Source organism: Capricornis sumatraensis, chromosome 7, assembly GCF_032405125.1.
Source record: "Capricornis sumatraensis isolate serow.1 chromosome 7, serow.2, whole genome shotgun sequence".
Taxonomy (NCBI): domain Eukaryota; kingdom Metazoa; phylum Chordata; class Mammalia; order Artiodactyla; family Bovidae; genus Capricornis; species Capricornis sumatraensis.
This window is the reverse complement of record NC_091075.1, coordinates 43,289,828-43,316,317: the sequence shown is the minus strand read 5'-3', so window position 1 is coordinate 43,316,317 and position 26,490 is coordinate 43,289,828.

Sequence of the window (26,490 nt, the reverse complement as noted above, 5' to 3'; positions counted from 1 at the left end):
AAATATTTCTCTCTTGTGGATTTAGGGAATAAACTTTACATTTGCTTTTGAAGAACTACTAAATTTTTTTATAATCACTGGCATATTTTATATTTAAAATCTGAATTCATATATTAACCAAAAAGAAGTATTTTCATAGAGTATAATTAGTTATGATTTCAGATACATAATAATTATAACATGATAATGAAAGGGATAATACTGACTTTCAGGAGTAAATGCATAGTAAACTGTTTACATTTTGTTTAATCCTTATAACAACCCTATAGTACAGGTTCTAAGGACTTGCCTGAGGCTATTAAGAACTGAGATCCAGGTCCATGTGGCTCCATGCCAGGAAACCTCCCAGAACAGGTGTTGGAAGGGGAGCAGAAGGATGGGGTGAGAGAAGGTGCTTCTCCTCAGAGCCTTCCCTAAGGCCATCAAACTCAAGGTCTCACCACTACCTAGAGCAAGCTCAGCTCCCAACCCCTGTTTTGTGCTTCTTCCAGCCTTCCTTTCATATCTGATTTGTTCTTACTTGAAATGACATTTGGAGAAGAAACATAAACACCTTTTACTTTCTCTGGATAGGAAAAAATATTTTTCACTCATAGGATTGTTGGGTTAGGATGAAGACCTACCAATATATGTTCGCTTGTAAATGGTAGGCTCATTCTGTTTTATAATCCCAACTTGAACAGAATTCTTCCCGGGTACCATAAGATATCTCAACCTTGTGCACTCCTCACTCTTTCTTCACTGCGGGTCTCCAGAAGAGCTAAGGGATCGATGGGAGGCAGTATGCCAGCACTCTCCGGCTTCCCGAGCATCGTGGTGGGGAGTGGCTATGTGCTGTTAATAGTGATGACTACTTTCCTGGGGAATTGTACTGCCCCAGTTGGGTTAAGTGTAGTGGCACCACTCACAGATGATGGAGGAGATCATTAGTCATAAACTGCTCCCTTGTGCATTAATAGAAGGCTTAAGCACTTGGCATTCTACAAAGTTCATGAAAGATGCCCAGCTATGAATTATCTGGTTCTGTTTTTGTTGTTTTACAGTAAGAGGGAGAAGGAATCAAGGTGGATGGTAAAAATATCAGAGAGAATAGAGTTTGAATTCTGCCCCAGCCATGTATTATTTGCAAGTTATGTTAGAGTTACCTGCTCAGACCCCCTCTTATATTTAAATGAGAATAACAACTATGACCACTCACAGGATTGTTGGGAGGGTTGTGTGAATTCTGTGTTTCATTTGGACCTGGCCTATACTAAGATCACTGATATATGAGACAACATTCCTAAGTCTAAATATGAATACTTGTAGGATTTGAGTGCCCATTTGTTCATTCTATTCTACTTGGCTGAATTCTGTGAGTTCAGATTTCCTATTTTATACATGGGTTTATCACTGTGATCTAATGCGGCCAATTGGGTTTTATTAAGGTCTCAAAAAAGTGTATGTTGAATATGCATGCCCAGGAGTATGATCATCTAGGATGCAGTGCTCACAAAATAAAGAGCACAAGACTGGCTGTCGAAAGACTTGGATTATGATCACGACTCTACCATAAGCCAACTGTGAGAATCTGGGGACAGAGTGGGAGGTGAATCTGGGGAAAGCATTTTTCTTATTAGGATCGCCAATGTTCTCATATATAAACTAGAAATTTGTAGACACAAATGCTGATCCATGAGCCTGCAATCTGTGCCCATTAAGCATACAAAATCCTGGGCTTCATCCTAGACCAACAGACTCTGAATATTAATGGTAGGGGCCAGGCTAACTTTATTTTAGTAAATGCTTTAGGATTGAGGGCAATGGGATGTGATAATCAGTTTCTTTCAAATTTTGGCATTCAATGGATCTAGATTGTCACACTTATTTTTTCAAAAGTTGCTAAAAAAATCATTTGATAAAAGAAGGAAAAAAGAAAATTAACAATCTTCAGAGTGACTGTGAAGCAAAATCTTCTCCTTATTTTCTAGAAATTAAGCAGAAATGAGACATCTAAGAACAGAAACCACAGGTGAGTGAACTTTCTGGGATAACAAACATAAAACTCATGATGTGATGTTTGAGTGTTTAAATTTGGGGCTCCTGAGTTCTGCAGATACTGGAAAATTGTGTTTAGAGAGACTATATGTATTTACCAAATCATTCACAGTATTTGAGGAAATATAATGATTTTCATTAGTAACTGAAGACTTTATAGCTCTGTGCTATTTTAAGTAAAGACCATTAGGAGTCTCTAGTAATTGAATTTTTCCATTGTAGTAACCTTTAGATATATAGCCTTCCACATTGAAGTTGGAAGTGATTAGAACAAGTGTTCTCAAGTTTCTCTTAGCTCTGTTGGTTTTAAAGTATTCTAAATTAATTTGTTAAATGTCATATCCCAAAGGGAGAAATAAAGATTCTTCTTGTGATTCGATTCCTAAACTTTCCCTCCAATTGTTGATTGCTAACAGACATGGTTTCCCTGAAGTACACATCTCGGAAAGTTTTCAAGGGTATAGTTTTTCCTTCCTTCTTCCTCCTTAATTAGATCTTCAATATATTATTAATCTCTCACACACTGGCATGGTGTTTCCCAGCATACAGGAAAATTTTACAAGTAGTTTTATTTTTATAAGACCATTTGTTATACAGAGCATGTATTATTATTATATATGTTCATTTTTTAATGAAAGAATAAATTTAAGCAGCGAGAAGTTAGGTGATTCTCCAAGGTTCAGTTCAGTTCAGTTCACTCGCTCAGTTGTGTCCGACTCTTTGTGACCCCATGAATTGCAGCACGCCAGGCCTTTCTGTCCATCACCAACTGCCAGAGTCTCCCAAACCCATATCCACTGAGTCAGCAAAGCCATCCAACCATCTCATCCTCTGTCGTCCCCTTCTCCTCCTGCCCTCAATCTTTCCCAGCATCAGGGTCTTTTCAAATGAGTCAGCTCTTCGCATCAAGTGGCCAAAGTTTTGGAGTTTCAGCTTCAACATCATTCCTTCCAATGAATACCCAAAACTAATCTCCTTTAGGATGGACTGGTTGGATCTCCTTGCAGTCCAAGGGACTCTCAAGAGTCTTCTCCAACAGCACAGTTCAAAAGCATCAATTCTTTGGCACTCAGCTTTCTATATAGTCCAACTCTCACATCCATACATGACCACTGGAAAAACCATAGCCTTTATTAGATGGACCTTTGTTGACGAAGTGATGTCTCTGCTTTTTAATATGCTCTAGGTTGGTCATAACTTTCCTTCCAAGGAGTAAGTATCTTTTAATTTCATGGCAGCAATCACCATCTGCAGTGGTTTTGGAGCCCCTAAAAATAAAGTCAGCCCCTGTTTCCACTGTTTCCCCATCTATTTGCTATGAAGTGATGGGACTGGATACCATGATCTTAGTTTTCTGAATGTTGAGCTTTAAGCCAACTTTTTCACTCTCCTCTTTCACTTTCATCAAAAGGTTCTTTAGTTCTTCTTCACTTTCTGCCATAAAGGTGGTGTCATCTGCTTATCTGAGGTTATTGATACTTCCCCTGGCAATCTTGATTCCAGCTTGTGCCTCATCCAGTCCAGCGTTTCTCGTGATGTACTCTGCATATAAGTTAAATAGGAAGGATGACAATATACAGCCTTGACATACTCCTTTTCTGATTTGGAACCTGTCTGTTGTTCCATGTCCAGTTCTAACTGTTGCTTCCTGACCGGCATATAGGTTTCTCAAGAGGCAGGTCAGGTGGTCTGGTATTCCCATCTCTTTTAGAATTTTCCACAGTTTATTGTGATCCACACAGTCAAAGGCTTTGGCATAGTCAATAAAGCAGAAATAGATGTTTTTCTGGAACTCTCTTGCTTCTTCCATGATCCAGTATGCTGGCAATTTGATCTCTGGTTCCTCTGCCTTTTCTAAAACCAGTTTGAACATCTGGAAGTTCACGGTTCACGTACTGCTGAAGCTATACTTGGAATTTTTTGAACATTACTTTACTAGCGTGTGAGAAGAGTTCAATTGTGCAGTAGTTTGAGCATTCATGGCATTGCCTTTCTTTGGGACTGGAATGAAAACTGACCTTTTCCTGTCCTGTGGCCACTGCTGAATTTTCCAAATGTGCTCACAGATTGAGTGCAGCACTTTCACAGCATCATCTTTCAGGATTTGAAACAGCTCAACTGGATTCCATCACCTCTCCTAGCTTTGTTCGTGGTGATGCTTTCTAAGGCCCACTTGACTTCACATTCCAGGATGTCTGGCTCTAGGTGAGTGTGTGTGATCACACCATCATGATTATCTGGGTCTTTATTGTACAGTTCTTCTGTGTATTCTTATCACCTCTTCTTAATATCTTCTGCTTCTGTTCAGTCCATACCATTTCTGTCCTTTATCGAGCCCATCTTTGCATGAAATGTTCCCTTGTTATCTCTAATTTTCTTGAAGAGATCTCTAGTCTTTCCCAGCCTATTGTTTTCCTCTCTTTCTTTGCACTGATCACTGAGGAAGGATTTCTTATCTCTCTTTGCTATTATTTGGAACTCTGCATTCAAATGGGTATATCTTTCCTTTTCTCCTTTGCCTTTCACTCCTGTTCTTTTCACAGCTATTTGTAAGGCCTCCTCAGACAGCCATTTTGCTTTTTTTTGCATTTCTTTTTCTTGGGGATTGTCTTAATTCCCGTCTCCTGTACAATGTCACGAACCTCTGTCCATAGTTCATCAGGCACTCTGTCAGCTCTATCAGCTCTAGTCCCTTAAATCTATCTCCAAGGTTACCCATCAGCTCTTTACTCCACAAGGATTTATTCAGCACCTTCTGTCCTACCACATACCAGGAACTTTGCTATACACTTGCAATTCATATATAAATAAGACCTTGCCTGTGGAGAGCTCCAGTCTAACAGAAACACATATACACACATATGCACATACACTACATGCATGCGTACATACACACATACATACAGACAGTGTGGGAACTGCAACAGTAGAAGTATGTACAAGGCATAGCTGTGGAATACAGAAATGGTAATCCACTCGCCATGGGGGCTTGGATTTAGTATGCGAAAAAGTTGTAAGATCTGTAGCAATCTTAGCTTTTCAGTAAAGGTGGAGCTTAGTTGCTGTGCAATTTGGATAGATATGGATGCTACATTTGTTTTTTGTCTTAAATCTGTTAGAAAAGACTTCCATGTAGGATTGGGGAAATATCAGTTATCCAAATCACAGAATATGGGGAGTATGTTGATGCCACTAGACATCCTTTCTCACTGTCACTGACAGAAGATGACTATAAGATCCTGGCTTGAGTAGCTGGTTGGATGGAAATGGCTTTCACCAATATAGAGTAATAAGTAAGGAAGTAATACCTTGTAGGTAATACAGATAGGGTAATACAGAAAGCAAGGCATAAAAGGAGGAAGGGAGGAGGGAAAGACAGAATACTGCTGCATTCCTTCCCATTGAAGATATGTAATCTCTCCATTGCATCATGTTGCTTCCAGCCAGCATACTTTCCATTAGTATCAATCCACAGTAGAAATAAATTTCTCTAGAAGTAGTTCTATAAATGGGGTGATTAAGCAGACACTTAGGGTGTAGTAAGGCAAACACTTACATGAAATGAAGTCGAAGGGATCATGTGCTTTTCAGAAGAGGTCAGATCAATAAGCAGAGTGCTTTTTCAATTATTCTTTTCAACATTTGTTGTACGATCATTAATAATTAAGAGTAAAAATAGTGGCAACTGTATTGTCCACAAAGCAGCACCATAAGAATCTTCCCACGTTGTCCTTGGCAATGACACAATGTGAAGAGACACTGTTATCTATCCAGGTTATTCATAAGGCTATTGCCGCTAAAATGCTTCATCTAAAAAAGGTGATACTGTTAAGAAAATATGGAATTGAGACTTGCTTAATCTTACAATAACTGTGCTGTAGATAATTGATAATTGGCCCTAGAGGAAAAACCAGAGGACCTTGGAATTCCATTAGCATATATATGCTTCATCATCCTAATGGTATAAAAGAAGAATCTGTATAAAATATTTATACATACAAGTTGCCTAGTAAAATAGTGACATTAAAGTGAAATACAGTGAGGGCAGTGTCATGGCTTATGGCAATATGAATTGTTGAACTGAACTAAATAAGAAGAGCCTGCCTTAATTCTTCTTTCCTTGGTATATCCCTTTTCAAAAAAAATATATTCATTTACTTAATTGTTCTTCAAGATGAAGAAAATATTTGAAATTATTAGAAAAGTGTATACAAAATTCGTGCTTGTAATAAAGAGCTTCCAGCTTGAGTTTTGTTGCTGAATTTCTTAATCTGGAAACTGGGGTTAATAATCATTCTATCTAGGGAATTCACTGGTGGTTCAGTGGTTAGGACTCAGGGCTTTCACTACCAAGGCTGAAGTTCTATCCCTGGCCGGGAAACTAAGATCCTGAAAGCTGCAGGGCATGGCCAGAAAATAATAATATTCATAATTCTATCTAATAGGTTGCCATGAGGTATATTGCATACAGAATTTTCAGCAAGATATCTGAATCAGAGAGCACTCAGAAATATTAGTGATTATCACAGTTTAGTGTCCTTTTTACATATGAATAAATAATAAAAGCCAAATCTAATACAGTATTTATAATATGCCAGATACTATTCTCAGTATTTTTCATGTAATAACTCAATTACTCTTCCAGCAACCTATGCAGTGAGTATTACTGTTATCCTGAATTATACATGATGAAACAAAGGCACAGAAAGCTTAAGAAAAATGTCAAAAAGTATCTAGTTGGCAATAGAGCTTAGCAGTCTGCTTTTGAGACTATGTGCCTGACCGCTATATGATAACTACCTCAAGATAAATTGCTAGTAATTTAGTGATGCTATTTGACTAAGAAGAGGTATTCTTCATATTCTACAGATAGGTAATGATGGTTCTTTAAAAAATAGTAAAGTAAGGCAAATGTATGGAGAAAGAGCATGAACACTAAATACTCTGTGAGTGCTTCTAAGAGTTTTACCTCTCTGTCTTACCCTATCTTAAGAGCATTTTTGATTGCTAAATAATTTGCTTTCCCATTCTCAATAAATTACTGCCAAACTACGTGATAATTCTTTTCCTTTCCTGTTTTTATCAATAGTTTCTGTCCTGTTTTCTTTAATTGTGAGTTTTTAAGCAACCTGCTGCTTTATTTACGGAAAGATTTTATTTCTCCTATTGATCCTAGGCTTCCAGAGATACTGCTTAAAAGCCTCATGCAGTGATCATGAGGCCAAGACCACTTACACATTTTTAGCTCCTGCTTCTACCCTTTCTACCCCTATCAAAGACAAAAAGCTCCCTTCAAGTCTCTCCTTTTGGCTCCAAAAGTCCTTCAGATGATGTTAGTATAGTTGCTTCCAAGAACTATTTATAAGCACTGGCACCCTGAAAATCATAAATAACATTTGTTGAGAGTGGTATGAACACAAGTAATGTCACATCCTCTGAGATTCTGTGTCTCAAAGTATGAATCAGTGTTTTTGTCTTACTACCAATAGCTTTTGCTTTGTCTAGATGGCAAGCTCAATATTTAGATACAAAAAGCAATTTTTTCTTATCTGATGATTTCCATTTTACCTGGAAAGACAAGAGCTCATCAAATGTCTCAGATTCATCTGATTTTTCAAAGCAAGAATGAAATGCTATGCCATGAATCTTATAGACTCTGAGCCATTAGTGTCTGGCTATGACCTCCTGACACTGTTGCTGAAAAAAATAAACAAGCAGTAGTTTATGACCTCATGGGTTTCCTTGGTGGTTCAGTGGCAAAGAGTCCATCTGCCAATTCAGGAGATCCCTGAGTCAGGAAGATCCTCAGGAAAAGGAACTGGCAACCCACTCCAGTATTCTTGCCTGGGAAAGCCCACTGACAGAGCAGCCTGGGCTGGCTACAGTCCACGGGATTGCAAAAGAGTCAGATATGACTTAGCGACTAAACAACAATAGGTAGAACAAAGGTGCATTTAATTTTTAGTTTCTCTTGCCAAACTATTTCTATTTAGGTCCCATGCAAAACCAAGGATAATTCGGAAAGTTATGCAGCTGCTGCAGGTGGTGCCTAATTTGGGCTTTGACTCCCAGGGTCCCAGTTCTTCCCAGGCCTCTTCTGTCTTTTTCCTTCCTCCAACTTTTGAGCCATCTATTTTCTCTTCCCTTCTTGAAGTTTTCTAATTTAGTTTATTGTGATTCATGGCAATGTTCACCCAAGCCACCCTAAAAAAAAATGGACTGAAGAAGTCAGTGAAAAAGTTATAGATGGATACACTGAATTTGCCCAGAGGCAGTCCCCTAATTCTGTGAAATTTGTGATACCTAGTCAATCACCAAAGCCTTTCTATCAACTATATGAATTATCTTTGGACCCAATACATCTTCCATCACTAGAAAGCCATGTTTCACTTAGATCATTAAGTCCACCTTCTAAAATGTTTCTCCATCTTCTTAGCAGCTTTCTAGTCCTTCTTCCTCACAGTAGCCAATTTATGACTATACCACCATTCTCTATAAAACCACAGCCAGGCTCTTTAACAGAGCATGACAGTCCTCTGCTCATTGTTTGGTTTACCTTTTGATACACCACGTTGTGATCTCTACTTTCTAGCCATACTGAAATATTGCTGCTGCTGCTAAGTCACTTCAGTTGTGTCCAACTCTGTGTGACCCCATAGATGGCAGCCCACCAGGCTCCACCGTCCCTGAGATTCTCCAGGCAAGAACACTGGAGTGGGTTGACATTTCCTTCTCCAGTGCCTGAAAGTGAAAAGTAAAAGGTGAAAGTGAAGTCGCTCAGTCGTGTCCAACTCTTAGCGACCCCATGGACTGCAGCCTACCAGGCTCCTCCGTCCATGGGTTTTTCCAGGCAAGAGTACAGGAGTCGGGTGCCACTGCCTTCTCCGAGTGAAATACTAGTAGATTACTAATCAAGATAAAATGCACCAGAACTGAGGCATTTATAGCCATTGTTTCTTTTGTTTGCCAGAACAGGAGCATTTCTAGATACTGTTTCTCTTGCTTGGTAGACACGATTCATCACCTCCTCCTCCTGTTCCCTAAGACTATCTTTCTCATTTTTCACATCTTAGCTCTAGCCATGACTTTTCCCAGGAAGCTCTCCCTGACTACCAATCTCAAGACTTGACAAAGTGATTGTTGGTTATCCTCCCATGCAACCCTCACCAGACTTTAACCACCTGTTTCCTCTTCAGACTCCTCAACTACACTGTAAATCCCTTCAAGGCAAGTGTTACCATATCTTCTGCATTCTCTTCATTTCATGCTTTCCCATCCCCACTGGATGCCTAAAACACTGCTTGACATAAAACTGGTGTTAAGAAATTATTGGGGAGTGAGTTGCTCCTTAGTTCAAATAGCCCACAGGCTCAAAGACATTGTAAGAAACACTCTTCTTAATGGAAGCAGAAGTCAACACATGCCTATAACTTTCTGTTCTCCCCTGCCTCCCTCAAGATAAAGTCAAGCTCATTAATTTAGAACTCTTTCAAGTGATCTATGTCTTCCAAATTAATTTTGTGGAACATTAATGGCTAATTAGTTAATGGCATAGTAGTATTTGTATTAAAGGAAGAAAAGGTTAGAAGGGAAAATGGCATCTCTATACAAGCATTCATAAACATTGAGAGCACTTTTTGATGTTAAAGTCCTCTGTGTTTCAGTTGGTCCCATTAAAAGATCAGTAAAACCTGTTTATGTGCAGCCAGAGACTCTGTTTTCATCTAAAAACATTATTATGCAAATAGTCATTTCAAAATACACACTGAGACTTGAATATTTATTCAGTTAGTTTAAGAAAACTCTGCAGCTGAAGTTTCAGAAAATGTAAATGTAGAAAGATTGATACATGAAAAGCCCAATTCATTAAAAGTGACCTTTTAAAATGTGTTGTGAAATTTAGTTGCAGGACTGTTGTGTTGTACACAGGATACATGGTATAAAAATAACTCTAGTAGAGATTTTAAACATTCACCTTTTTCATTCAGGGCCTGACATTAGCCAAAGATAGGGCATGACATTATCCTCATGAGAGAATTATAAGACAGCTTAATGCACACTTCAATGAAAAACAAATTCAATTAAAAGTACACACACACACACACACACACACACAAAACAATGAGAAACTGCCATTATGAATATTATGCTACCTAGACAAATCCAATAATACAAAATTTTTGAGTTTGTTATATTTGGGAAAAAATAACCAAACTTGAGCCAATATTCATTATTTTCATCATCATTGTGTTATCTGATCTGTAATATCTAGCTGAACCAGGCACTTTGCCTATATTACCTCTTTTAATCTCATAACCTGTATTACAATAGCCATCATCCCCATTTTACAGATAAGGAAACTGAGCCTTAGAGAGACTATGTGACTTGCTTAATATCTCACCAGTAATGAATGATACGGATTCCCTCGTGCCTCAGACAGAACTCAGATTTGAATTCCATCCTGACTTGTCATAACTGTATTATGTCTCCTTCTATTAACAAGGAACTGTTATCAGATAGTCAGTCTGGGTTACTCTCAATTTTTTTTTTTTTTCAGTTTTTTGCTTGTTTGGCACAACTCATTTGTGAGTGTAAGTCAGATGCTGAGCCTTAACTGAAAAAACTATTATTTGAAAACCAAGGAATAATGTATATAAAAAGAGACTGAAATAGGAAAAGCAGTCTTTTTTTGTTTGCAGCATGCATTATTAAGTTGTATGTTTATTTCCCTAAAAAGGATGCCTAAGTTCAATACATATATGACAGAAGCTAACCCTACAAATGTAATCAGTATGAACTCCCTAACCTTCAAAAATGTGAATTCTCTAACCTGCCACTTGATATTCCTATGACTTTAAACAAATATTTAAGTCTCTTTAAACCTCTATTTCTCATCTTTGAAATGGTACTCATAATACCTATCTTACTGAATTATTGAGAGGACTGAGATAATATATGTAATTTGCTAGCATAGTTGAAATGACCAAGTGGTCACGAAATTCCCATTACAGTGTTACTGAAGTAATTCATCAATACTTACTTACAGACACTTTATACAGTTCCTCAGCCCTTTAAAATATATAATGGTTTCTTCCATGTTAAGGCAGCATAAAAGTTGATGGCTTAATCCAAGTGTTCAAAAGTCAGAAGCAAATGGCATGTGCTTAACTGCCCTTCTGCCCGTCAAATGGGTGAAGACTGTTGGCTTTTACTTTGGAGCATTGATTTCTCACTGTGAAGGTTATTTTACATTGTGCTTCTGTCTCTTTGCCTCAGAGGTCAATGTCTTCACTTAAAAAAAACTACTACAAGCTTGACCATCACAAGCAAGATTGGTTTGTCTTTTGCTATCATTTCCCAGAAATCACCTTTCCCATAATAATTTATTATTTTCAGCTCTTACACTCTTGCCTGGCTCACTCCTGCAGGTCAGTAAGTGGCTTCATGTTCCCAGCTCCACTCAATAAAATCCATCCTCCACACTGTGGTCAGAGGGATCTTGGTAGACTACAAATCTCATCATGAAATTCTTGCTTAGTGTTCTCTAAAAATACTTCATGAATGACATAAGTCAGAACTCCCGTTTTATCCTATAAGGCTTTTGATGGCTTGATTCCTCTTAATATTATTATATCTCACCACTCCTCTTGTCTTATTACCTGTTCAAACACACTCAGGTATATATCAGGTATATAACAGGCAGCTTCTCATCTCCCAGACTTGGCCTGGGCTGTTCCTCTGCCTGTCTGCCTCCTTTCTCTTGCCTTCATTTCTTTCGTTGGTGAATTCCAAATCATTGCTTAAGACTTAGCTCACGTCTTACATCTCTGTGATCCTTTTCTGGTCCTTGTAGTTTTCCTCCAAGATGAGTTAAGAATTCCCTTCTGTATGCTTGTAATAGCTTGTATCTCTTTTATTCTAGCTCCTATCTCTTTATTGAACAAACTTCAGTGATGCTCACTGTGCGTCAGGCATTGTTCAAAGAAATTTAGAAATACTAATTCATTGAATCTTCAGGAAAATGCTGAGGTAGGTATAGCATTTTTATCCTCACTTTATACATGAAGAAACTCAGGCACAGAGAGATTTAAAAACACAGCTAATAAATGAGACATAAAGCCAGCATTTAAGTTTGACAGTAAGCCTCCTAAGCATAAGCATTAACTTCTACGTTACATTCTCAACCACAATGCTAACCATCTCTATTCCCACACTGGTGTTGGAAGGACTCTTTTTGGTTCCTATTTTGGTGTGTCTTTCTCATATGAAGTGCATACTAGCTTTATGTACACGTTGGATGCATAGACGTAGTTGAATACATTAAATAATTCATTGCTACTCCTACATCATTCCCTGGGCTTTTCAACTCTTCCAGAATATCTCCTTGGATAACAAGACCAAACTTTATTTTGTGAAGTGGTTCAACTTTACAATAGCTCTTCCAAAACTCCTCTCCACTCATACTCTTCCTCTCTAGGCTCCGAGTCTTTACCATTTTACTTAAGGCATAGAAAGCAAAGAAGTTCCCTATCTTTAATACCCCTTATCTTTGGCAGTAAATGCGCTATAATTTTGGGGTCAGACAATCCTATGCTAGAGTACTTGCTCTGCTGAGAGCAGAAAGTGGCAGTGGCATTTTAGGCATCAAGGCCAGCTGGAGCTGAGTAGTTGTTGGAATAAGTCATGGCCTTCTGGGATTTGGTATCTACTCTGAAGGCCCAGAACCTCAGTCTTTTCACTTGATTAATACCCAACAAGATGGCTGAAGCTAAGCAAACCCCATAGAGACAGCATGATGAGAGTTAAGAGAATGTAATTTGCAGTCAACTTGGGTTCTAATGGGCTTCCCTGGTTACTCAGATGGCAAAGAATCTGCCTGCAATTCAGGAAGACCCAGATTTGATCCCTGGGTGGGGAAGATCCACTGGAGATCTACTCCAATATTCTTGCCTGAAGAATTTCAAGGACAGAGGAGCCTGTTGGGCTACAGTCCATGGGGTTGCAGAATCAAACACAACTGAGTGACTGACACTTCACTCTGGGTTCTAATAGCACCACTGGGTTAATCACTGATGAGCTGGGTGACGTTGGGCATATTCTTTAGTTATAAACTTTAGTTTTCTCTTCTGAAACACATAGATAATGCACCTTCCTTACAAAGGTGTTTGCTAACATTTAATAAAATATGTCTCTACCTTAGTTCTGCCTGACATACCATAAATTCTTAAAAGATAATAGTATGTTATAACAACTAGAATTACCACATAGAGTACTTATGTTAATAGGACTAAGACACGCTACCCTTTAGTCAAGCTCCATGTAAACCTGGAGCCTAATAATAAGCTACTTGATGGAAGCTATGGAAACCAGAGAAGAGATAGGGGTAATTCAGCCTGAATAAAGAGGAGCATTGGTAAAGGTTTTGTTACTTATTCATCACTAAAAATATTACTTAGGCAGCTAGAATGGGCCAAACTCCAGTATTCTTGCCTAGGAAACCCCATGGACAGAGGAGCTTGGTGAACTAAAGTCCATGGGGTCATGGTTGGATATGACTTAGTGACTAAACCACCACCACCATGAGCCAAACACTCTTCTAGGAGCTGGGAGCTCCTAGAAGCTCTAGGAGCTCTCTAGCTAAAGAGAGAAATACAGTCCTGCCTTCAATTTGTTCACAGTCTATCAGAGATAAAGATGATAAACAACTGAACAAGTGACTCAATCTATAAGAATAGCTTTTGACACATGCTACAAAGAAAATACTTGAGGCACATTGTTGGAAAACAATTGGGTAAAAGTTGGGGTAGTCTCTTTGCTTTCGTTTCCTGAAGCAGATCTTCAGATTCAATTTTGTATCAATGTGAAATATCAGAAGGTGATTCCAGGGAAATGTGGCTGAGAAATGGAAATAGGTCCAGGAAAGGAAGGCAGCAATATGAAGCAAAGACTCTCAGAGGACAGCTTTGGCTCAGTCCTGCAAGAGAGCTGTCATGGAATGGAAGTTCAGCTTCAAAGTTGGACCAGTCATGAATCGAGGGAGCTGGAGCATTTATACTCCTCGTCCATCAGGCATTGGCTAAGGCTGTACTCTAGGGTGGACAAGAATATAAATCAATAGGCACTTTCAGCTCTCCAAGTATAGCCAAAGCCATTTTGGCAGCCTGAAATTCATCCTCTGACAAAGAAACACAGTTGCCGGCATTTGGGAGTGAAAGTACATTGGGGTTCGTGTTCATGAAGATAAAAGGGAGACCCAAGGTGATGTGGGAAGAGTACTAACAGACTCTGCTTCGGGGGGTGTTTTGTGCTAAGAAAATGTTTAAACCAAGACCAGAAAGATAAGACGAATTCAGCCTTGTGAAGAACAGGGAAATGCATTTTCCAGAAAAAGGACTTGCTTGTGGAAAGACAATGAGATGGGGAAGAGAAAAGCATTTTTAATGAATTGAAAGGACTTGTATTCCAGGAGCATAATGAGTAAAAAGAAGATTGCAAGATAAGACTGAGGAAAAATGCAGGGTCCAGAAATTTGCAGGCCGTGTAAAGGAGTTAGGATTTATTCTATGTTGATTTCTGTTTGAAGGTTTCAAGGCTTGGAGTAGCATTATGTGGTTCTGGTGATAGGAAAATCTCCCTGACCACTTATGGAATACAGACTGGAGCGGGGGAAGTAGAGCAGATGCAGGGCCGCCATTCTGTCGCTTACTATTGTAGTTGACGTGACAGGGGAGAGCAGTATGAACTAGGCTGGGGGGAGTGAAGACAAGGAGAGATGGATGGAGGTAGCATATACTGCGAGCTTGACGCCAGTAGGCCTTGCTCATGCATGGGGTGTGCAAGTGAGAACATGAAAAGGGGTTAGCATAATTCTTAGGTTTCTGGGTGCAGTAACTAGGAGGATGAGGTGGTTGCTTACTGAGACTGTGAAGAATAAGAACCAGTAAGACAAGTCAGATGGAGATAATCCTAAGGTCGCTGAATGACCTTCAAGCTTTGTGACAATGCTGTGTTAAATCTTAGTGATTTCATGACAAAGGAGTGTAATTGGTTCAGTGGAAGGTGGTGACTTGAACATAAGGGATTTCTTCTTGATGTCTGCTCTAATCTGCCTCTGAAACAACACTGATGGAGCTATTCTAAATCTCTATGTGATATGTAAGCAGATCCATATTAAACATCATCTTGAACAAATCCTTTTTGAAAAATGTTTCTCTTTTCTCTCAGGAATGGGTCATATTTCAGTTTCTTTTAATGCAATATCATTTAATTCCCCCACTTAAATATAAGCATTGATTTAAAGCCAGAGTCCCTCAGGGTATTCACTGAAGCATTTTAACACTTTCTTTTCCTTTGTTTGATATTATAATCAAGTCTTACATGGAAACAGAAGGAAAGAATAGTCTCTGCAAGAAAAGAAATAGGAGCAGACAATTTTAAACACAGGGATCCGCACAGTTGGCAGTTAAATTCTAGAATCACTGTGGGGGTGGGAAGGAGCCCTGTCAGCAGAAACCTGTTGACTTTAATGTTGATGAGAAGGCAACTGGGAACTCAATCAAAAATCATCCCCTTGCCTAACACAATCTCCGTACCGAGTAGTCGGGTTAATGAGTAGAGGCAGTGTGTAATCTTAGAAATAGAAGCAACTTGGCCACTGACCTGCTTGGCCTTGGATAAGTCACAGCACCATTCTGAAAATCAGTTTTGCGTGTGTGTGTGCGTGCTAAGTTGCTTCAGTAGGGTCCGGCTCTCTGCAACCCTATGGACTATAGCCCTCTGTAAATGAAAGAGCTTGATTTACAGTGGTATTGGCAAGTAGGTCCAATGTCATGAGCCCACTCATACCCATTATCAGTGAATGCTTGAAGCACTGTGTAGGGAAGGATTCTTAGACCATTTCTGGATTCTGAAAAATAATATATCCTTGTAAATAAGCTCTATTTACCATGGGCATTCAGAAGAGCATGTGACAGTTAGAAGATTCTGAAGTTCATTTCAGTCCTTAAATCGAAGTTTGCCTTTTTCTCAGAAACTGAATATTGTACATGCTGTTCAAAAGTATTAAATGTTAAACTAGTGATAACTAAAATGTCTGGCCTAAATCAATGTATTATAGCATAAAGCAATCTGCACCATCTACTTTATCAATAGCTATATGTGGGCCTTTAGAGAAGGCCTTGCCTCTCCAAACGATCCTAAAAAAGTAAAAATCTAATCTTGATTTCATAGTTTTAAGATAGAGGCTTTTTGTTATGATTAAGTGATACTTTGAAACCCCAGAATATTTCAAATAGACCTTCTAAGAAAGCACAGTTAGGCACAGCTTCTTAAAACAAGAGAATACTTAAACGGGAATGGGATCCACACTGGCTAACCCTTATTGAAGGCAAGGTCAAAATTTCAGCACTAAATTCATGGCCATCTTATCTTCTTGATTTAAATTATACATAATCACCATAGGTCTTTTTTTCTGCTTCATAGCTTCAAATTGGCTGCTTATACTGAGATCTAGTAGGAAAGAAGCAATTCTACATAGTTTACACACACACGCATGCACACACACAGGTTTGTCTTTCTTTAAGCACTCGGCCAAATGTCTGATCATCAGGATGGTATTCCCTTAACTAGAAGTAGAAGCAGGAGACTTTTTTTTTCCAGAAAGAGCCATGGCAACTGACACCCAGGATGACAGCTAAGACAAGTTGCAAAGAGCTGAGAACAAAATATAAAAGGAAAAAATGCCTTATTTATTTACATGCTCCCTTTCCCACCTGACTGTAAGAAACTTTAGGGAAAGGGCTGCTTTCATTCGTCTCTGTATTTCTCATGCTTAAAATGGACTTGCTGTGTAATAGCAGCCGAACACATGTTTTCTGAAATAAGAGTTCCAACATCAAAACCAGTAGCGAAAGACAGAAAATGATGTGGGGGAAGAGAGCAGTGGTGAAAATTAGAGATATGATTAAATGGTGTGAAAATTTGAGATTGTCAGCATACTTTATGGAAGTGTGGCATGGTTGTGACTAACTTCGGAACCAAGAAATTGAAGGAATTTTTCACTTTTCAACCAGGTGTATTTATGCCCTCATGGCTAAACAAAGCATCAGTTTAATTCAGATAGACCCATTGCATTTGACTATGTGAACTAAATGGGTTTTGTCATTACCTGAACCATTAACTTTGAATACAGGCTTCAGGGTGTGGTGGTAATTGTGTTAAGGGGATGGGAGTGGAAAAGGCATTAAGACCATAAGCTTTAGAGTCTGAAATTTCTGGGCTCAAATCTCAAACTACTAATTATTAGTGTGATTTGAGAGGTCATTTATACTCTGAGCTGTAGTTTGACTACCTGTAAAGTATGGACAGCAGTACTGTGCATGGGGTATATAAATGTTACCAGCCATGTTAAAACATAGCCACGCGGTTGGTACACAGTAGATACTCAAAAAGTGCTTGCTGTTACTAGTGGTATCATCATCAGCATCATTAATTTCAGTAAGTTACTAAATTGATGTACTGAATGAATGTAACTATGAATGCAATAATGTTCCTTCTTAGGTTTAAAATATCTGTTAGGATAAAAACTAAACAATTGTGTCTAGTTCTAAACTAGGCTAAGTCAGACAACCTATTTTGAAAGCACATTCAAAATTCTACATGTTTATGCAAATATAGGAATGTTTCATTATCATCATCTGTCTGATAGACTGAAAGCATTCTAGTGAGGGAAGGAATGTGTTTTAGATTTAAAATAGAGATGGGTGATGTTGGCAAGAAGCAATCTCAGTGAGATGGAGATGTTGCCAGTTTTTTGCATTGGTTGGGTATTTCAAAACAGAGGTCAAAATACAGGAATAATGAAACACTTCCAAATGCACAATTAACTGACAGTATGAGAAGAAAAGAGCATCAAAAATTATACCATGTTAATATCAACTATAGTCTTAAAGAGATAAGGAAGAAAATGATAGTCAATGTTAAATTATAATTTATATCTCCTCCAAAAGTCCCATGTTGTTGGATAGTGGATCTGGATAGTGTTGCCAGATGTGAGTGAGTTGCCAGATGCTTAGTGAGTTTCCAATTAAAGGAAACAGGATTATATATTATTCTTGTGCGTGTATGTGTGCGTGTGTGTGTGTGTGTGTGCATGTGTGTGTATCTGGCTTGGTCTGTCTGTTTCTCTCATTCTCTCCTGCTTGATTTTGTCTTGCTAAGTTTTGTCTGCGTTTTCTCGCAACATACAGAATATTTCAGGAATTATTCATTTAGCCAGTTAATATTTATTGAGCTTCTATGACATAGATAGTACCAGAATACTATGAGGAAAACTTGAAATTGAGGCTTATTCTCATATTTACCAAAGAATACAGTCTCAGATCTGCCTAACCTCATCGTGTGATCATCAATAAATCATCTAACAGAACTTTGGCTAAATATGTCCATATGTGATATGAACTCTCATCTCTGCTGTTCCATAGCTTCTCTGAAGCTAAAATTAAATGCTCAATGAGAGTGTTTTGAAACACTAGAATTATTTCTGGGAAGCTTTATTGTTACTATTGCTATGTAATTTTTTAAAATAGGAAAACACTGGATTCTATGGACAAACTAATTAAAGCAGCTAAGGAAGGCTGACTGATAAAAGGAGATTTGACAAGAGACAAGAAAAAAAAAAAATCTGAAGTGTGTTAATTTGAACAGTTACCTCAAACTGTCCATTTGCTGTTTAACTCTTCCTGGTGACTATATATACCTAACAGTGTTTTAGACCAGTGTTTCTCAAACCTGAGTGCATCGGAATCTGGAGGAAGACTTGTTAAAATACAAATCACTGGACTCCCCCTAGAGCTTCTGATTCAGTTGGTCTGGGACCCAAGAATTGGCATTTCTAACAAGTCTAGGTTAAGTCGATACTGCTAGTCCCGGAGAGCACCCTTGGAGAATTGAAGGGAACACCTGCTCTTTCTGAGTTGTAAACCAAGTGGGGAGATAAAACTTGAATGAATTAAAAAAAAAAAAATCCTAGCCCTGAGCTCCTAAAATGGAACTCTTACTTTCCACCCACAAGCCTCTTCTTTCTCCCAGTCCTTGGTTGAGAACACACTCTCAGCCCAAGTGCTCAAAGTGAAAACTTTGATGGGTTGATCTCAGCACCCTCACCCAAGCTATTTACTTTAGTCAACAAATGATTACTTTTTTTAGCACCTTCTGTATGTCAGGAAATGTTCCAGAGTCTGGAGGGTAGAACAATGCCTGAAACGACATCTGTGTGCTCAAAGAACTAAAATTCTGGTAGGTAAAATATAAAACACCAAGTAAATAAATATTAGTATAAAGCATGTACTATAACCAAAATATGAGCATGTCACACCATCATCATTGCCACTACCTATACCATCTCAGCTAACCTCTTGCCTGATCTACTGAGATGAACTCATAACTACTTCTCCAGCTTCCACTGTTCCCAAGCCCAATCAATCATTCTCACAGTTTTCACATGGTTCTTTAAAATATTTATTAGATTATGGCATTCTCCTACCCAAAATCTCTTGGTGACTTTCTTTGGCATGCACTGTTAAAATTAGATGCTTTAATTAACAGGACATATAAGACCTCTCCAAACTCTCTTCACCTTCATAAAGTCTCCTGGCCTTCTTTATGCCCCTCTGGCATCCTAAGTTCATTCAAATTTCAGGCCCTTTGTACTTGCAGTGCCATCTCCATATGTTCTTTCTAAATATCTGATTCTCCTTTCATCATTTAGGTCTTAAATGTTACCTCCACAAAGAAGCAGTTTCTGACCATGGTTCTAGCACACTTCACTGCCACAGTTATTTAGTATTCATTTTTCCCTTCATCTGTTACTTCTCACTGATGCTATCTAGCTAGCTAGCTGTATGGGTGATTCCACCAAGCTTCATGAGGGCAGTGCTTATTCAGACTTGTTATTCTCATGTCTCTAGTGCCTAGATAACTGCTTGACATATCAGATACTCAGTTAAAATTAATTGAATAAATAAGTGAATGAATAAAGGAAGCACTGTGAATAATTGTCAAGGACTTCACTTTGGTATTCCTTAACATTAGTGGCCATGCCAGTTTCATCTTTACACTCCAGTGTTTAGTCATATACATGCAGTAGATGCTTAATAAATGTTTATTGAATAAGTCAATAAATAAAATAGACATTTCACTTTCTTGTGCCTCTGTATGACATATTGAGTCCAATATTTTTTTTCTGTTTTAGAGGTCAAGATTCTGAAGTTCAAAAAAGTTTAAGAGACTTGTTTAAGTAGAGGCAAAGAACAAGAAAAATCAAAATAAAACAACAAAGACTGATCATCCCAGAGGCTGAGGGTGGGGAGAGTTAAAGAAGACTAAATGTCAGGTGAGCAGATGCTGAGTAGGGAACTGAACATTGACAAATGGATTTGGCCTGAAGATGGATTTTGATAACTTTGAAGGGAGCCACATCAAGGGGAGAGTGGAGTCAAGGAGGAAAGTAGTACTGAGAAAACAGAGGAGAGGTGTAGGAGAGATTGTTTAGGAAAACAGAAGGAGAACTCTTTTCAAACTCACACCTTTATTACTTGAAAATGGTGGAATTTAAACATATTTAAACAAAGGTGAGATTAGAGCCAGTGGAGAGGGGGAGTCCAGGGTGGGGCTGAGTTTGGGCAGGAGCGAGCTCAGGAAGTGGGGAGAGGTGGGGGTCCCAGCAAAGGCTGTCTCGCCCTCTACAGTTGTGGGAAAGATGGAGAGACGCAGGCAGAAGAAGGCAATGTGGCCAACAGGGCAGAATTAGAGGAGCTCCTCCAACAAGACTGACCTGATTTCAGTGAGATGTGATGAGCAAAGCTGAAGGGTCGTCAGAAGGCCTAGAACCTTCAGAAAAGAACCATTGAAAATAGTTGCTCATTTGTTGATGAGTCCAGAAACAAGAAAAGATGATCCTCTGATGAGTGTGACGTAAGTGTTTGGCATATCAGAGACTATGTTAAAAGGTAGAGCAATGAGATAAGGAGAGGCCAGGCCCTGATGACTGGAGGGAATAACGTAAGTGTCAAGGATGAAAGTGTTACTGAGTTTTTGAGAAAAAATAAACATCAGTTTGGTTACTGCTTTTACCTGTGTCTAAGCATGAAATTTTGAGCAAGTCATTTCTCTCCTTTTGGCCTTAATTTCCTCTTCTCTGAGTAAGAATTGCTATCATTTGTTAAGATAAAAAGAGGTAATGTGCCCTAAACACTTAGCAGAGGATCTGGGTCCTGAGAAAGCTCAAAAAAAGATAGGAAAGGAAAGGTCCAGAGAGAGTTTTAGTTCTTATTTTAAAACTTAATATGTAAGGATCAATCACTTGAGAAAATGATTTTAAATGCCTAAACCTCCCCTATCTATCCCCTATAAGGTTCTGAGTCTGCAGTTCAGCGGTTGGGCCTCAGAATATGAATTTTTAACAAGCCATCCCTCTAGCTGATACTCTTATAAGCCATCCATGAGTCATCCTGAGAAGAGCATTGAGAAATGCAGTGGTCATTGATGGAGCTGCACAGAACAGAGCCAGCACTTCACAGTAACAGTGGTAACAGTATCCTAGCCATGTTTGACTCTCTAGATCAGGGTTCTTCCTCAGGAAATACCTGGAAAACAATTTATTCATCCATTCATTCATTTACATTCATTTACACTTACAATGTATATTCACCAGTCCTAAAACATCTCTCTGCGGAGGCTTCAGCAGCAGCCTCGGAGATTCTAATTTAACTCATCTTGTTAAAATCATCCAGGTAATTTTAATGTGGGACCAGTACAGTACTGTAAACTGCACAAGGTGTTGATTTGAAGAAAGATTTAAATTGCTATGTAATTTCAGCACTATTTAGCAGGCAAATTCCTTTTCTAGGACTGATGTAACATTTTTCTATTGGGCTCAGTGCACAAATGGCACTCAAGAATGCAGGATGGATAGCTGGAGAAAGAGCTGTGATTCTAGAACAAGTCGGTTGCACCATCAGTATGAGTCTATTAACTCTGTCCTGCCTCAAATGTGGCCACAGCAGGTGAAGGCATAACTAACCGCCTGGAATGTATTCTACTTTTTTCCCCCCAGAAGACTGCTTTCTAGCAATGCTTAAAGAGAGAGATAGAGGGTAGAATGTTTTATACCTGTCGGCTGAATGACGCAGCTGAATGAGCCAAAAAAGAGCCTCAGAGACCCCTCACAGTGATCTGAGAAGGGACGTCGGCTTTTGTCAAGGCTGCTCGTGAACACTGTCCATGTAAGAAAGAAAAGAAATTGCCATGGCAATTATTTTAATGAAAAGGAGCACTCAGTGTCAGGCCTATATATTGTCCTTTCCAGGAACTGCTCCCTATTGCCTCAGAAAGGTAAGAACGAGTCCTTTGATGTGAGGCTTTGTATTTCTGTAAAAGCTTACTTCTGAGAAGTTAAAAATGCTTTCCATGAACTCCCTCACAGTCCTTTCAACCCATTTATGGGGTGGATGGCAAGCGTTATTCTCACCCCACAGACAATGGGAACGTTGAAATGCAGAAAGGTTAAATAGTATGGTCAAGTTTGTCCTTCCGTCTTCTAGGATGAAACTCAAGGCTCCTAGCTTCCAGAGTCCTCACAATTGGCCCTGTCACCTCCCTGCCTTTTTATCACAAAGTGAAGTCGCTCAGTCGTGTCCGACTCTTGCAACCCCATAGACTGTAGCCTACCAGGCTCCTCTGTCCATGGGATTTTCTAGGCAATAGTACTGGAGTGGATTGCCATTTCCTTCTCCAGGGGATCTTCCCAACCCAGGGCTTGAACCTGGGTCTCCCACATTGTAGACAGACACTTTACCATCTGAGCCACCAGCAAGGTTAACATATAATAGTACTAAAAGAAAAAGAAATCTGCCAATGTAGAAGATGGATATTTTCAATGTAGTACTGTCAACTGCCTGAATTGAGTCTTCTATCAGGTTTGTGATATCACTATCACATTTATTTATTATTATTATTATTTGTTGAAAATAATACAGTTGCATTATCATCAGCAGTATGTCGTCAGATCTCCATCAGGTGTTATCTTTAAGCGGTGCTGTGAAATAGTACACTTTTTTTTTTCTTTTATTGCCCTGGACACTTCTTCCTCTGGCTTTATTTTTCCTCTTTTTAAATTGAAGTATAATTGGTTTACAATGATGCGCTGCTTTCAGGTGTAGCACAAAGTGAATATATATATATATATTTAATTTTTTTTCTTTTTCAAATTCTTTTCTGTTAGAAATTATTACAAGATATTGAGTATAGTTGCCTGTGCTGTAGAGTAGGTCCCTCTTCATTATCTATTTTTATTTCATAGCGTATATATGTTAATCCTAAACTCCTAATTTATTCCTTCCCCCTTCTCCTTTCATAACCATAAGTTTGTTTTCGGTTTGTGAGTCTATTTCTGTTTTGTGAATAAGTACATTTGTGTCATTTTGTTAGATTCTACATAGAAGTGATATCATGTGGCATTTGTCTTTCTCTGACTTAATTCATTTCGTATAATAATCTCTATATCCATCCATGTTGCTGAAAATGACATTGTTTCATTCTTCTTTTGGGCTGAGTAATATTACACACACACACACTCACATACACACATATGTTGTTTCCATGTCTTGGCAATTGTAAAGAGTGCTGCTATGAACATTGGGCTACGTGCATCTTTTCTAATTACAGTTTTTTTCTGGATATATTGTTGCAACCGCTATGAAGAATAGCGGGGAGGTTCCTTAAAAACTAAAAATAACATTACCTTGTGACCCAATGATTGCACTCCTGAGCATATATATCTGGTATATTTTATCATATTTCATTTCACTGTCACAGAAAGGGTATTATAAAGCAACATTGTGCATGTAGTCTATTTAAAGGATAACTGAGGTGTGATTATTTTTCAGTACAAAATAAATACTTTTCCCATAGAGCAAAATTTTAAATAGTGATATTGATTTGATTGTTCAGGACTCTAGTCATTAAAACTTATTCTAGGACATCAATATCATATGAGGACCAGAGTGTTCTTAATACAGGACAAATATCAGAACATCAGAATTGTTGTGTGTATTCTTAATTTGTTTTATCATTTAAATTATAAAATTAATATATGCAAATACAAAATGAAAAGAATTTTGCATGTAGAGGTTTTTAGCTTAGAGAAAATAACTTATGAAAAGTAACCCTCTTCTCTATAAAATTTTGCTAAATTTTCAGGATTATACTGCAAATATACCATATTCTAACAGTATATCTTGGATAATTTATCATTAGTCAATTTCAACTGTGTAAATTTAACATTTGTTTCTATTACATGGTATTCCATTATATGGCTTTATAATAATAATAATTTACTCAATCAAATCCCCTAGTGTTGTTAGGTCTTCCCTGGTGTCTCAGATGATGGCTCAGAATCTGTCTGCAATGCTGGAAACCCAGGTTTGATCCCTGGGTTGGAAAGATACCCTGGAGAAGGGCATCACAACTCACTCCAGTATTCTTGCCTGGAAAATCCCATGGACAGGAGCCTGGTGGGCTACAGTCCATGGGGTTGCAGAGTTGAACACTACTGACTGACTAACACTTTCACTTTCACTTTCTTAGTGTAGACATTTAAGTTATTTCTAGTTATTCAATAATTTAAAAAAAAGAAAAAGCTATAAGTACTGAACAGTCTTGAACAAGAAGCAATTCTATGTGTCAAAACAGAGAATGTGTCAAAACATTTGTTGATAAAGAATTTCTAGGATAAAGTGTAGCTAAGTTTATATTTGTATCTTTTAAAATATGTACATATTCATAACATATAGATATAATATGACTAAAATATATATTTAAGATGCATATTAGATATTCAATATAGTCATATTCTTTAACATATGCTAGATATATATTGCTTCTTTTTTCCCTGAGGATATTAAAAACAGAAACACAGCCTTTTAAGTCCCAGCATAAAGTAGCTACTAGATCAGAATCTCCTAGAGTATTTCCTGAATATAATATTTTTTTTCTTTTTAGAACCAAATAATTCTGAATTTCAGATTAAAATCTCTATCCTATAGAATTATCAACCAAAATCATAAAGGTCTCTTTCCAATCTCTAATCAGTGTAAAAATCTAACTTTTAAAAATCATAAGGAACAGATATATTTGTATATATTTGATACAGTAGAGAGGTCAGTATGAAATTGTTTTGTCCTGCACACTGCTCCTAATAACCATCAGTAAAATTCAGCAAATAGTCAGTTTCTGCTTCATGGGACGGGCACTTTTTGGTGACTGTAACTTATTGGAAGGATTATGTATTCACTCAAGCAGAACACTCAGCATTACTGCAGATGGAGGTTTCAAAGCTGAATATGCAAAGACAGTGCTAAAACTATAGGGAGGAATTTTCATGGGACTTTCCAAGTCTGTAGAATTTATTTTCATTATTTTTATTATCATCAGCAATTTTGTGCAGATATGAGTATTTCTTAACAGGCCTGGGATTTTGAGCAGGTGGTTGTCTGGATGCTTTTATGACTACCTGTGGTCTTGCAGAGAACTATCCCTAGAAAATGGAAATGTTAAGAAAGAAATGAGATGCTTCAGCCTTTCTGAACAGTTTACTGCTCCCTTTATATCTTTAGAAAATGTATTGCTCGGAAAAGATCGCTCCTAAAAAGCCTTCAGGGATATCAAAAAATAACCACTCTGAACCCTTCCTTATTAAAAAAAAAAATGTGGAAACCAGCTTTGTCACAAGATAGTGCTCTTGGCTCTCAGGAAGCTATTATGCTTGCAAAGAATAATTAAACTGCTGACTATGAGCTTACTGAATACTTTGAAGAAAAAAATCATTTCATAGAAAAATATTGCACAAGGCCTTAACATAATTCATGCTACTGACATATTCAGTTTTTTCATTCCCAAAATATTTCTACATTTTGGAGCACCATGAAATTAAAGAGCATTCATATTTAAATAAAAACATGTGTGCATATTCTAAATGAACATTTTCATATAATCCTATTATATTAATATGTTAACATATATTAAACATTATTTCATGAATACTATATTAAAGAAAAAGTATTTAGGGGTGCAGTATTGGAGCAAAAGGGAAAATAACTATCATCTGAGAAGGAATCCTGTATTATTTCATGTTTCACTGTCAAAAATGAGGACAAAAAATCAGGAATTTGTGGTAGAATTCTGTCTATTACAGGGTCCTACCATAAATCCTAAGTAATCTCCTTTCCCACAGATGTGGATGAATTCTGTAATCATTATGGATGTCTTTCTCATGATCAGGTTATGTTCTATGGCACAAGTGAAGGGATTTTCCACATTGATCAAGATGTAGTCAGTTTGACATTGAATTCTTTAAAAGGGAAATTATTCCAGGTGATCCTGACCCAATTAGTTGAG